This window comes from Dipodomys ordii, unplaced genomic scaffold, assembly GCF_000151885.1.
Source record: "Dipodomys ordii isolate 6190 unplaced genomic scaffold, Dord_2.0 Scaffold12, whole genome shotgun sequence".
Classification (NCBI taxonomy): Eukaryota; Metazoa; Chordata; class Mammalia; order Rodentia; family Heteromyidae; genus Dipodomys; species Dipodomys ordii.
Window position 1 is genome coordinate 16,842,837 of NW_012267228.1, and position 14,099 is coordinate 16,856,935.

At 46.2% G+C, this 14,099-nt stretch overlaps 1 protein-coding gene across 1 annotated transcript in view; it reads left to right on the forward strand.

Annotated features, from left to right (window-relative positions):
• Positions 1-14,099, forward strand: part of Lrig1 (leucine-rich repeats and immunoglobulin-like domains 1) — a 129,555-nt gene that overhangs the window by 85,756 nt on the left and 29,700 nt on the right. The window lies entirely within an intron of this gene.

Here is a 14,099-nt window from a genome sequence, read left to right on the forward strand (position 1 = left end):
CTGTGGTGCCACTTTGATGTGGTGGTGGGTTTATCATCTGTGGAGTGGATAAGGAAGACTACATTAAAGGGTGAGCTCCGTAATCCTCTCGTACACATCCTAAACTCTCCAAGTGGAGTCAGATCATATGCTGAGAAATTTGGGAAACTGTGTGGTAAGAGATACCCTAAATCATATGATCGGGAGATCAAAAGTCCTTCAGATGGGGCAGGAAACAGGTCTGGTTTTCTTTTTAAAGGCACATCAGTGGTATCATTCCCCAGAGGGGGAAGGACTTTGTCTTGGAGGCTGCAGCCAAGTGCTGAGACAGCTTCCTTCTCAGCCTGGAACTGCACAACTGTCAGGAAGCTGGCATATGGATCTTGGGGAATGTGCCAGTGGCAGACAGATGCAAGCAGCTTTTCTGTGGCCCCCAAGGGAATTTCAGAGACACCTCAGTATCCCCAGTCTCCATGATCTGTTTTCTTAACTACAACTTTCAATACAGCTACTTGTACTTGCCACACAGGCAAGCATACCTGGAGTCAGACACCTATGCTCACCTCCTGTTCAGTTGGGGATTCCAGGGTCTCTAAGTTTGAATTAGGAGGTACTTTGGTGTGGCGGACAGCTGAGGGCATAGTGTGCTCCATGGGGAACATGGTTCTGCCTGAGGAAATGGGAGCCACTTTCCTCACCTGCTGAGGAATGAACAGCCTTCTCCCTTCAGTTGGAGTGGACACGGTCTGCCCAGGCGCCACAGCAGTGGTTTCCACACTGGATTGAGGGCCTGAGAGGACTGTGTCAGGTTCATAGCAGGATTTGCCCCCCAGCATCTGCACAGGAGGGGGGGGGAGCTTGCCTCTGTTCTAATCACGTTTCCACTAGTGGGGGGAGGGGTGGTTCTCCCTGGTGGAGGCCTAGAATAGAAAGGTAAGGTGAGAGGTTCAAAGTTCAGTCCCGAGAAGCCTTCCTTCCCAGTGTTCTGCCTGCCTGCATGATGAGGCGGTTCTAGTGGTCCTGCCAGGTGTGGATGCATGGTGTGGGCTCCCTTCCCAGCCATGCTGTTGCCTGCTGTGTAGCCCCCAGCAGTGAGCTAGCTCCTCCCCACCTGCAGAACCTGAAGCAAAGCCTGACTGTGGAAGGCAGTAAGCCTGTGGGAGGGCCACTGCCCCACCTGATACTCTTCCTGCTGAGGAGAAAGGTGCAGGGTGCCCTTAGGGACCGAGGGGCCAGCAGAAGCTGCCGGGGTTCTGCTGCCCTGTGCAGAGACTTTGGCTTTGGAATCATTTCCGGGCAGCTGCAGGCGCCCCAGGGCTCCATCCCAGGCTCCACTACAAAGGCCCTTTGAAGTTGTCACCACTAGGAGTATATTCATGTGCCATAAGATTGTTAGGGTGTCTAGGGTCCAGAGGAGACTGTGAACCCCAGAATCACCTCTGTGCCGGATCCTCGTTGGCACCAAGGGGATGGCACTGCTGAGACTGGCCCTGCTACTCTTCACCCTGTGGCCCAGGCATTCCGCTTAAGGATTGTGACCACAGCTCAGTGTCAGAATTCACATTAACTTTTCTGTGAATAAAAGTTTATTTCCCTAATTGACAAACACATTCTAATCCTGTGCAGAGTAGAAGAGGGGATGATTCCATTGTGGCCCACATACTCTGTCTTACAGTATTTCCTATGTTTTTTCCCCTAGCTCTTTGAAACCACTGCCATGCACATTGTTAACTGTGTATCCAGCTTTTTGGTTTAGCATGGTGGTGTGGACATTTGCCTGGGTATGCTCGATGCCTGGAGGGGAAACGGAAGGGTGGTCCTTGAAAGAGGCTATGTTCTGCTTGGGAATGTGGAATGAGGTCACCCTGTTGTGTCTCATCTGTAATTCTGTTTATTCACATCCTGATTGGTAAAAATCACCAGAAATACCATAAGAGCTAGTGACAGCCCATTGGTCTCTGACCTCTCTGGCTCTCCTTCCTCCCTCCCCCAATGATGAGCAGCATTTGTGGACCTTGGCGGGAAGAGGTCCCTGCTGGTGAAGTGCCTTCACTCCAACACTGCACACACTAGGGGTGGGATCCTCCTCACCTTTGCCTGGAAAGAACCTTCTCTACATTGCAGAAGGCCAGTCAGAATTACTACCCTATGAAGTCCTCTCCTGCTTGTTATTGGTCCCTTTCATCTCCCACCTTGTCTCCATTTCTTGGCTAGACAGTAGCCCAGCTCCTGGAGTATGGGTCATTCTGTGCTCTTGTCTTGTTGTTTTGCGTTGGAGTTTTCTTCTTCCCTAGAAAGAGAGATGAAGAAGCCCAGGTTCAGGACCTGGACAGTTGTAAGCAGAGTGACCTTAGACTTATTCTCAGTGAGAAGTCAGGCGAGGTCAGGCCAGACACCCCTGGCTCCCTGGATGTGCCAGGTTTGGTGGCTCATCATGCTACAGTTTGGTAGTCTGGTGCTTTTCCCACTTGTGAGGGCTGAGGTCTCATGAAGGGTGTCCATGTAGTGGAGACAACACCTGCAGTGTGTGGGGTAGCCAATTATCAGGGAAATGCAAACAGAGAGGAAAAGGAAAGGAGTTGTGATACTGACTCATTTAAGAGAAATCACTAGGTGGCCATGTTGGCTCTGGCCAGGAAAAAGAAACACTTCCTTTCCCCCAAGTCCTAGGCACTGTCCCTGGACTTTTTTATTTTTTGGTTGGTCGTGGAGCTTGAACTCTGGGCCTGGGCACTGTCCTTCAGCTCTTCAGCTCAAGGTGAGCACTCTACCATTTGAGCCACAGTACCACTTCCAATTTTCTGAGTGGTTAATTGGAGATAAGAGTCTTTTAGACTTTCCTGTCTGGGCTGACTTTGAACTGCAATCCTCAGATTTCTGCCTCCTGAGTAGCTAGGATTACAGGCATGAGTCACCGACGCCTGACTGTCCCTGAACTTTTGTGCTCAAGGTTAGCACTACACCATTTAAACCAGGGCTCCACTTCCAGCTTTTTGGTGGTTAAGTGGAGAGAAGGTTTCAGGGACTTTTCTGTCCAGGCTGGCTTAAAACCTTCATTGTCAGATCTTGGCCTCCTGAGTAGCGAGGATTATAGGCATGAGCCACCACCAGTTCCTGGCTGAGAAATATGCTTGACTTTTCTCATCCAGAGCTGTCCATGATGTGGATGGGAATGCTGGTGTCAGTGACTCGTCCCTGCCTTCCTGTTTACTTTCTCAACTTGATACTGCTTTCCCCTTTCTAAATGCCAGGACAAATTCCCCTCCTTGCCGGTATGGAGGGGACTCCTCAAGTCCTTAGAGGCTCCTGCCAGTGTGGAGGTACCTCAGCCTCTCTTCTCAGGAGTACTGACTAGACGTAGCTTGCAGAGTAATTCAGGTCAGCAATGTCTGCCTGGAACTCCTGGGCAGGAGTGGGAAGAAGCTGCACAAGTGGAGCTCAGGGGGGTCCAGCTACTCTGACAGCCAGTTCTAGAGGGCCAAAAGGGAAACTGCCAGCCTAAGAAAGTAGAGCCTAGGGCTTGCCAACCCAGGCTAGTTGATGGATGTCAGTGTTTGGGCAAATGCATAAATGAAGTTACTGACACTTTTATTTTAAACAGGTCTGCTGGCATCCCTACCTAAAACAGAGAGCTAGCTCTATGTTATACCTTTCTTTTTTTTTTTTTTTTTTTGTTGGTCATGGAGCTTGAACTCTGGGCCTTGAGCTCTTCAGCTCAAAGCAAGTGCTCTACCACTGGAGCCACTCCACTACCACCAGTTTTCTGGTGGCTAATTGGAGATAAGAGTCTCACAGACTTTCCTGCCTGGGCTGGCTTTGAACCGTGATCCTCAGATCTCAGCCTCCTGAGCAGCTAGGATTATAGGCTTGAACCACTGGTGCTCAGCTACCTCTTACTTTTTTTGAAAAAAGTTTTAGTCGGCTGGTTGGTCTTGTCTTAGTTTTAATCTGTGTAATTTTCAGGAGATTGAACCAGAGTTGTAATTCATTAGTTTACTAAACAAATACTGGTTGTGCAACTTTTGTATCCTAAGCATTTTTTTTTCCTGGGTGCTAAGGATATAGCAATAAATAAGATAGTTTATAACTCTGAGGCTAAGGTAGCTTTCATTGTCCTACTGTTGTGACCTCAAGACTACCATTTTAGGATTAAAAAACCACTACCAGAGCCATTCAGGTTTATAGAAAAAAATGGAGTAGAAAGTACAGAGCATTTCCATATTCCCTTTTAGACTCTTTCCCCCTGTGTTTTCTGTCTTCTCTATTATTAACTTCTTGGTTTGGTTGACACATTGGATACATTTGCTGAACCAATATTGATAACGTTGTTCCCTTAGTTTACTTGAGAGTTTACTCCTGGTGGTGTATTTTCTGAGTTTGACAAATATATCGTGACATGTACCCTACATTACAGTATTGCGGAAAAATCTTACTGCTCTAAAACTTCGGCCTTCTACCCACTCATCCTTGAGCACTGGCCACCACTGATCTTTCTTACTGTTGGCAGAATTCTGTCTACGAAGTTTGCTGTATTCTGAATCATACAGTAGGTGCTATTCTTTTCACATGGACTTCTCTTGAATAATGTGCATTTCCTCAGGAGCTTTGTTATTACTGTTGTTACTTGTGCATCTTAAAAATGAAATACAGAAACATCCTGTAAATTAGGATTGGCTCTTGATCTGTAGTAATTCATGGGCAAGGGTCACTATGGACTTCTCATGGATCAGTGGTGGTTGTCTTTTGATTGTCCCTAGGTTTTTCATTTCAAACCTGGGGCTTTTAGCTCAATAGGCACAAGCTGATGGGTGCAGGGCTCTCGGGACTAGACACTCCCATGGGGTGGGACATCAGGTCTTTGCAAATAGTTAATGGAAACTGTCAGTTGAAGACCCCAAGGAGATGGTGACCTTAAAGGAAGTGAGAGGTCTGGGAAGTTGATTGACATAGCCCAGTCCTGCCTCCGAAGGGGTTGACCTTGCCTGGAGGAGGCTGTTTATCCGGCCACTGGACTGACTGCTCTTGTTTTTTATCCGATCTCCACCTGAATAAACAGATCCGGAACGTCATCTGCAGCCAGGCTGAGAATCTGCCAAAATTCCCCAGGGAACTAGTGATTCACCAGCAGCAGGGGAAAGAGGGAGTGAGCAAGAGAGAGACCTGCTTATTCTGACTCTCATTTCCTGTCCCACAAATAATCCAGACTGGGCCATTTCTTATGAGACACTGGTTTCTTCCAGTAGATCTTAAATTCATGCAATAGAGCAAGATGCTTTGTTTTTCCTGTGTAAGGCAATGGATGGTAAAGCAGGCTAGTGAAATGTTAATGCTTGGGATTCATCCTGAGAAGAGAGCCTTTCCTCAATCTGGATTTGGAAAGCAATTCTGTACTCATTGGTCTTAACATTTTTGCTAGCTTGGGTCTTACAAATATTGTTGATTCTCCTTACATCCTCACTAACAAAAATAATTCTTATTGACACTTGAATAAGTTACCCATGTTCTGGGCCCAGGATGTAGTCTTAGTGCTTTCTAGTGGGGTACAGGCAGGACCCAGGTGAGTGCAGTGGCATCTGAGGAATGTGGTTGAATGAAGCACATGTGCATGCGCATGCACGCGCGCGCGCACACACACACACACACACACAAACACATTTTTTTTTCTTTCCAGATTTAGATCAACCCCAAGCACTTTGGTCTTTTTGTTTTTTGGTGCCAATGCTGGGGTTCAAACTCAGGGCCTGGGCACTATCCCCGAACTTTTTTGCTGAAGACTAGCACTCTACCACTTGAGCCACAGCACCACTTCAGCTATTTGGTAGTTACTTGGAGATAAGAATGTCACCGACTTTCCTTTCCTGGGCTGGCTTTGAACAGCATTCCTCAGATCTCAGCCTCCTGAGTAGCTAGAATTACAGGTATGGCTCTCTAGTGCTTTGTGGCATTTTGGTTTCAAAGAACATGCCCAGTGTTTCATTGGGCTGACCTGGGCCTGACATGGTCAATGACCTTGGATAACAATACCATGCACAGATCTTGTGTGACTGTAAGAAGCACATACAGATGAACATCACAGAATACTTGCAGATGACACCCAGCTTCAGTTTAGAACTGGAGATTTTGCTGTAACCCAAGCTGGAAATAGTTCAGTGTTCACCAACAATGGAATGAAGAAGTAAATTTTTCAAAAGAAATGTTATATTTTTTTCCAAAAGAAATGTTATAATAAAAAGAACAACCTGGAGTGTAGATCTCAAACATGTTGAATGAAAATAGCCAGATACAGGAGGGTATGTACAGAACAATTTCGTGTATATAAAGAACACTCAAAAAGTTACATTAATCATAGATAGCAGAAGTTCTCTAGTTTCCACTTTGGGGAATAATAAGAATCAGGAGAATGGCAGGAAGGAGATTTCTGGGGTGTGATACTGATCTCTGTCTTGAACTGAGTAGTGTTTTTGTGGGTTACCTTGAACTCTGCACATTCAATTTATGCATCTCTCAGGATGGCTTTCACAATTGGCATGAAGCAACTGGCAATACTAGGCTGGAGCCTCTCTGGTAGTATCAGTGTTGTTTGACAAAGGGTATTTTCATCTTCAGTGTGTTTTTAGAAGGTCAATATCTTCAGTTGTTTGCAGTCTGATCATAGACCTCGATGGTAAGCATCAGGGCTGTTCTGCCTCGTGTTAAGTTTTACTCTCTGTCAGTGATAATATGACGCTTGTCTCACTTTGTGGGAGTTATGTATAGGTTATGTTAAGCTGAGCCGTAGCCTCACATTGGCAAATACAGATGGGTGTAAGCATTCATTCTGCCCAGACATTGTAGTGCTTGCTATTGGTGCCAATGGGCCCTATGCTGAGGTGAAGAATCTTCAGGAGATTCTCAGAGTAGGACTAAGATGGACAATGTGCCATGGGTGCTCAGAGCTGCCAGGTTGTTTCCAACTTTTTCCCATTCCAGACCTACATTGCATGAAACCGTTTCTAGTAGAGGTCCGGGTAAAACAAAGAGCTCTAATTTGGATGTTGTTGACTTTTAAAGTAATTTAAACTAAAGTTGTGTAAGATTTGCTCTTTCTGAATGGAGTCTAACACTCAAGGAGTGGACAGTAACCATGATAGTTTGGAAGAAGTGAAGGTCATCTCTGCTTAGATGTTAGGACTGGTGAATTGGCCCTATGTTTGAAGTAAGGATATACATTGTAAAGATGTCCTGTATTCTCTAAGGTAACCTTGTTTCCTGTCTTTTCTGCTGGCTCTGGTAAAGAACCTGGATCATCTTTTCAGGAACATAATGATGTAGACCCTTTTTACTTCTGAAGAGGTGGAAAAGACATCAAGAAAGATTGATTAGTGATGTCTGACATGGACACTGTAGGGAGATACAGATGGTTTTCTCTCTACAGTGGAGGGGGATTTGGCTCATTCTGTAGGTGGTTAAACCAAATAAAGAGTTGTTTATGTACTGCTAGCATTAGAGCGAGAGTTAGAATCTGGCTGCTCACAAACCAAACCTAAACTGGTTGTCATGTCATTATCAGGGACAGCAAGTTATAGTTAGTGGGCCAATCATAGTCTTAAAAAATAAGCATATTTTTAAAAGTCAAGTTTTAGAAGAACATAGCCACACTGGTTGTTGTCCGTGTCTGCTTGGACACTAAAACATGGAGCTGAGTAAGTAAAACAGAGACTGTGCACCAGCTGGCCTGTTACAGAGGAAGTTTTCTGATCCCTGTTGTAGACAATAGGTGTATAATTGTGGAGCCAGAAATGATCCACCTGACCCACCTGGTTTGATCTCATTACCCTTTCTTCCTGTCTGTTTCCTGTGCCATGGGATCTTTGCCACCACCAACTGGAATACCTTGTAAAGTCAGGCTTTCACAGAACCAGAGTGGCCGATCAGTTATGGTAGAAAGTTTCAAGGGTTGGTTTCAAATGCCTCTGTCTGTTTTACTGTCTAATTTAACATCGGCTCTGAGAATGTAACCAAATGAGGACAGCTTATCTGGCCTGCTGTCTGCCTTTGAAGGCTGATTTTATTTTTGAAGTCTTTAACAGGTGTTGGTTTAATAGACTTCTGCTGTATTAAGCTCTCCTCTCCCTAGAGGGCAACCGATGGGTAAACTGACACTGGCTGGAAATGAAGGCCATGTGACCTGCTTCCCCAGTCCTGTCCCTGTAACTGCAGAAACATTGATTTTAGGGGAGCTCCTTTGATGTGGCTAATAGGACAAGTTCCCAACACAGCACTCCTCCCATCACACTGCCCTCACCTTTTCTTACACTTGAGTGTGTCCCTTTGCAGGCCTTCCCTGTGCTGGCGGGGAGTGCAGGGCTTTATACAGCCTGTGAAGACATGACCTCATGGGAGCTGCTGGCCTTCCCGTGTGCTGAGCATCCACAAGAAATCTAGTTCCACTCTGTTGTGCTTGCTGAGACTGGGGCCAGGGCTGCTCATCCAGGACTCCTGGCAGGGTGGTACACAATCTGGGCTACCTGGTTGAATTCATTTACACGGGTGAAGTGACAGAGAAATAGCCAGTTTTAGCATTCATCTTTAGTGAAGCTTTGCTTATGGGTGTAACTGGGTTAGTGCCCAGAAAACGCTGCTAGGAGAGAAGGAGCCTCCTGAGTGGGCAGGGTGGAGTTGTTCTCCCCTGAACTTGCATCTTGCCTTTTTTTGCTTCCATCCTATGTGACTCCAGGGACACTTACAGAACTCTGAGCCTCCCAATTTTCTAGCCATCTATCTGGCAGTGATAATAGTACCTATGTCTTTAAATCGATGGATGATTTCCTTGGCATTTCACCCAGGGCTTGCTGTGTATGTGATAGGCATTCATCAATCTGTCAGCCATTGTGAAAAATTGGAGCAGGACTTAGAGGTTAGGACAGTGCGCGTGGCCTTCCTGGGTGAGGCGCTGAATGAGTGATGTGAAGCCCACCTGTGCTTGTACAGTGTTGAGAATGTGGGCATCCTCATAAAACTGGACTTCTGGATCAATCAGGACAGCAGACAAGTTGTCACAGCCACCGGCTCTGAGGTGTAACTCGGGTGGAGTTCCCTGCAGGGTGGGAACACTGGCCATTGCTCTCCACTTTGTGCAGACCCGGAGGCCGTGTTGTGAGTAGGCCAGCCCTGGAAAGGTGGCATTGGGGGATTGACATTTTTGAGTCAGGCGTAAGGATATGAGGTCCAGCTGTTCCGGGGCCCGTATTCCCCTAAGTCCTGCCGAATCTGCAAGTTGGATTTGCTTTGAAGCATGGGTCCCTAAAACAGTCCGGTGGTTCTCTGTGTCTGGGTTTTAACATTCTGCAGCTGGAGCAAGACTGTTGCATGCGTAAAGCTAAGAGAGAGCTCTGAGACAACCTTTTGTTCCTGAGAGGGTAGCCAGGCCTGCCTGATTGCATTGAAATGTGGTAAAGGCATGGACAAGAACCAGCCATTCATTAATCGTGTTCATTCTGTTTCCAGAGCACCTCCTATAAACCAGATCTTCAGCTTGGTTCTGAGGATACAAATGTGATTAATAAAAACAAAGGCTCATTTTATTGGGCAACTGCTATGTGTCAGGTCACACCAGCTAGAGTGAGGAGTGTAGGAACTTGATACCCCATTTACACAGTAGGCTCCTACAAGAGTCACACCTGGGAGTGTTGTGCTGGGATATGAACGCAGTGGCAGTCCTCACAGCACTCTTCCACAGTGCTGTTCCTGTCCTGGGGCAGGGATTCCAGGGCCTTGCATAGTTGCCAGGGTCCTGAAGACATGTCCTATAGAGTGGTCCTTGCCCTGAAATGGAGGGATGTAGAGTCACATAGGAGCACAGAGCTGACACCAAGGAAGGTTGGTCAGGGTGTGGGTGGTAGTCAATAGCAGAGGCCAGTCCCCCAAGAGAGGGTGTCATGCATGACCTCAGCAGTGTGGGACAGCATGCTGGAGGCCTGTGGTTCTCACTAGTCATGGAGCTGGGAGTTTGGGTCTGGGCAGGACTATTAGAAGACCCTTGGCAAACTCTCTCCTCCTCTTGTTCTGAGATCTTCTGTCTGAGTTACTCAGCCTGCATGGTTTTCTTCCACATGAATGAGGTGAATCCTGACCCATATTCCTACCCTTGGCCCTTCCAAATGTAACCTATATTCATTCTTTATAATTCATCCATCAAATATTTAGTGAACACCTGTGTCCCTCATACTTTTCCAGTGGCTGGAAATACTAGTGAACAAAGCTGTCAAAGGGCTGGAAAATGGCTTAAGTGGGAAAGACCCTGAATTCAAAACACTGCTGATCTAGAAGGGGGCAGGGAGGTGACTTAGGCCTATAGTATCAGCTACTCCAGAAGTAGAGATAGGAGGATTACAGTTGGAGGCCAGCTCCGGCTAAACCTCACCTCAGTCAGTAAGCCAGGCATGGTAGTGAATAGTTATTATCCCAGCTCTGCAGCAACAGAGATAGCAAGATCACCTTCGGAGGCCAGCCTCTGGTAAAATGCATGGCATCCTATCTTGTGGAGGGGGGGGTGGAGGGGGGGGAGTTGAAAAAAGAAGGTGTGTGTGGCTCAAGTGGTAGAGTACATGCCCAGCATCGGGTTCAAACCATACTACTACCAAAAAATAACTACAGGAAAAAAAAACAAACCCAAACTACAGCCACATCATGGTGGGAGAGAAGACATTAAACTGGAGAGAAGCAGTTAGGTTAGATGATAGGGAAGCAAGGCTGTGGGTGGCAGGTATCTCTCTGGGGCTGTGATTCCAGGTGTGGGAGCAGCAGGTGAAAGGTCCTGAGGCACGGCCTGCCTGAAGGCTGGGGTGGCCAGAGCATGGAGCCAGAGGATTTGGCAGGTGGGGTGGGGGGTGGGAGGGGATAAGTAATACGGATTCTGACTGCCATTGTGAAGGTTTACCATTAAGAAAGGCATGAGAGTCATTTGTTTTAGCAAGAGGAGTCCTGTGATCTTGTGTTTTGTTTTGTTTTTAAATTGTGGTAAAATACACATAACATAAAATTTAAGTGTGAGTTCAATAGAGTTAAGTACATTCAAGTTGTGCAACTCATCTCTAGAAAGTTCTTCCGTTTTGTTAACACTAAAATCCCCTGTCTGGCAAACAACAGTTTCTCATTGTCTGAGCTCCCCATTCTCTGGCAAGCACCTTTCTGTTTCTGTGAATTTAACTGCTTTAACCACAGTATTTAGATTTTTGTAACTGACTTGTTTCATATAGCATAATGTCCTCAAGGGTCATACATTTCAGTGGCACATGGCAGAACTTCCTTTTTTTAATGGCCGAATACTATTCTGTGGATGTTTACACCTCATTTTGTGGATCCGTTCATCTATAGCTAGATATTTGGTTTGCTTTTGTGAGCACAGGTGTACAAAGTTTCCCTTATAAGCCTTTTAGTCCTTAGATATACTGCCCACAGTTGACTGCTGATTTTTTGGAGGACTTATTATCTCTGTGTTCAGCACCTCTACCACTTTGCATTTTTTTCTAGCCACAAGCACTGCAGTTGTTGTAGATCTTCACCTACATTTGTTATGTAATCCTTATTTTTAACCCACTTAGCCACCCTGATTTCACTTCTCTAATGAATACTGACTTTGAGCATCTTTTCATGTGCTTGTTGGCCATTTGTATATCTTCTTTGGAGAAGTGTCAGTTTAAGTCTTTTGCCCACTCTGTGTGTGTGTGTGTGTGTGTGTGTGTGTGTGTACGTGTGTACATAGTGTATGTACATGTACATGCATGCAAGTTCTGGGGCTTGAACTCTGGGTCTGGATGCTGTCTCTGAGCTCCTTTGCTCAAGGCTAGTAATTACCACTTGAGCCACAGCTTCACTTCCTGTTTTTTGTTGGTTAATTGGAGATAAGAGTCTGAAGGACTTTTCTGCGTAGGCTGGCTTCAAACCGTGATCCTCAGATCTCAGCCTCCTAAGTAGTTAGGATTACAAGTGTGAGCCTCCAGTGCCTGACTCTTTTAACCACTTTTAAATCTGGATTTTCTTTTAGTTCTTGTTGAGTTACAGTTGTTTGTTTTTTAATATACATAGCCATCTGGGATGTCCCCCCAGACTCCCAAATTCATGGACACTCAAAGCCCTTCTGTTTATGACCTGCACACACCTTCCTGTAAATTTTAAATAATCTCTGAATTACTTTTGAACACCTAATCAGGGAAAATGCTAGGGAATGATGATGATGTTCAGTACAGACTTTTTTTCTGCAGTCCCTTGAATTTATAAACAGAACCCTGGACACAGAGGGCTGCCTGTCCCCTGGTGTTCCCTTCCTTATCAGGTGTTTGTGGTAGGTGTCTGTAGTCTGTGGGGAATATCAGAACTGACCTGTTTTTAGTAGACTCTGGCATGCTGCGGGGCTGGGTAAAAGTGGGAGGTGATGCGGAGGCCTGTACACCTGACGTTTGCCCTCTCCGCACTAGAAAGCTTGTCTTCACCAGCTCTCATCTCTAGTTCCTGTAGCCCCTTCTTACTCTTTTGTGCCACCCCTTGTCTCTGGCCCATGATAAGGCTGGTCCCCAGCTTTAGCTCGACCTGTTTCCTGGTGTGGCACAGCCTCATAGTCTGACTGAAGTTCCCCAGCCTCAGCTGCCCACTCTTAGGCCCTTGCCTGGTAACTTTCAGGCCGAGTGAAGTGCTGTCCTTCCTGCTGCCCCTCCTCCTCCTTCCCTGTCATCCTGTCACTGTCCCATACTCCACCTACCCTTGTTTCCCATCTCCATGGCTGCCTCTTCTACTAAGTGGGGAACTTTTCCCAGCTTGTGAAAAAGACTTGTTCTCTATCCAGAGTCAGGCCCAGAATATTTGATTCAGTGAATAAATAGACTGAAAGAAAGAAGAAAGATATAAAACAAAGGAGAAAGACCCAGGAGCCAGAGGAGGCACTATGGGGGCCCGGAGGGAGACAGGATGGTGTGAGAAGTGTCCCGCACTCACAGCTGTCCAGAGCGCTTCGCTTGTGTTGGGCCTGGGTGTGCCAGGACCCCTCTTTGTGCAGCCTTGGACTGAGACGCCTCATCCCTCCTAATTCCAGATCCTCTGTTCTTGGCTCCCTGGTACTGTATTCAGAGTTCCCGGATAAGGCTCAGCATGGCCTTTATTTCTTGTTCCTTTTTCTTCCCATACTTTACATAATAAAGATTTTCTTTCTTTTTTTCTCTCTCTCTTGGAGTCAGAACACTGAAGAGACTGCCTTTATTAAAGAACTTAATAAAGAACTTAAAGGAAGTAGCTTTCAAGGCTGGGAGTAGAGTGGAGAGGAAAGATCCTTCCATTAATCTGAGGAGCAGAGCTGCAGCTTTGTAAATGAATTTCTGGGGCTGGGGGGTGAGGGGACAAAAAACAACTAGAGGAGCTGAGAAGCTGCAGGTTTCTGGGAAAGAGGTCCTGTTTATGCCTGTTGGAACTGATTTGGTCAAGTGTTTGTTTAAAGGAGATGGCACTTGGTAAGCGACGCCTGGCTTACTTGTCTGTATTCCAGAATGCTTTGATTGGCTGGAGGGTTGCCCCTGTTTACTCAGAGCTGGCCCAAGTGTATGCCCTGGACCCACAGGCCCAGTGCTACCACCTAGCACTTTTGAGTATCTAATGTTGGAATTAGGGCTACAGTGGTTTGAATCTGCCAGGCAGAGCCAAAGCCACAACAGAGTGGTTTTCCTCCACCCTTCTTCTAAGTAGTAACTATGAGGTGGCTGGTTGGATTTTGGACTTGATGAAAAGGGGATTCAAGTTGTAAATAAATCATGGTGGAAGCCATTCTTCTTGGGAGGCAGTAAATTTTCAACACTTGGGTTTTTCAACACTGCCAGGTACTTAGCATGGTTTCAGATTGGATCACCCAGATCCTTGAAATGACAGTTGCAGTCCCATCTTTCTGATGGAAAAATTGAGACACAGAATCACTAACCATAATGACAGAGGTTTGGGAGAATTGGTTCTATTGGACCACTTTTCCTTTTTAGATGGTTAGGATTTTGACGTCATCTTCTTTGTGTGCAGTTTTAGATCCCTTGCATCTGTCTCCATGCCTGGCACATGCTAAGTGTGGCAAACTGTGAGGTGTGTAATGATATGCTAAATTGGATTAA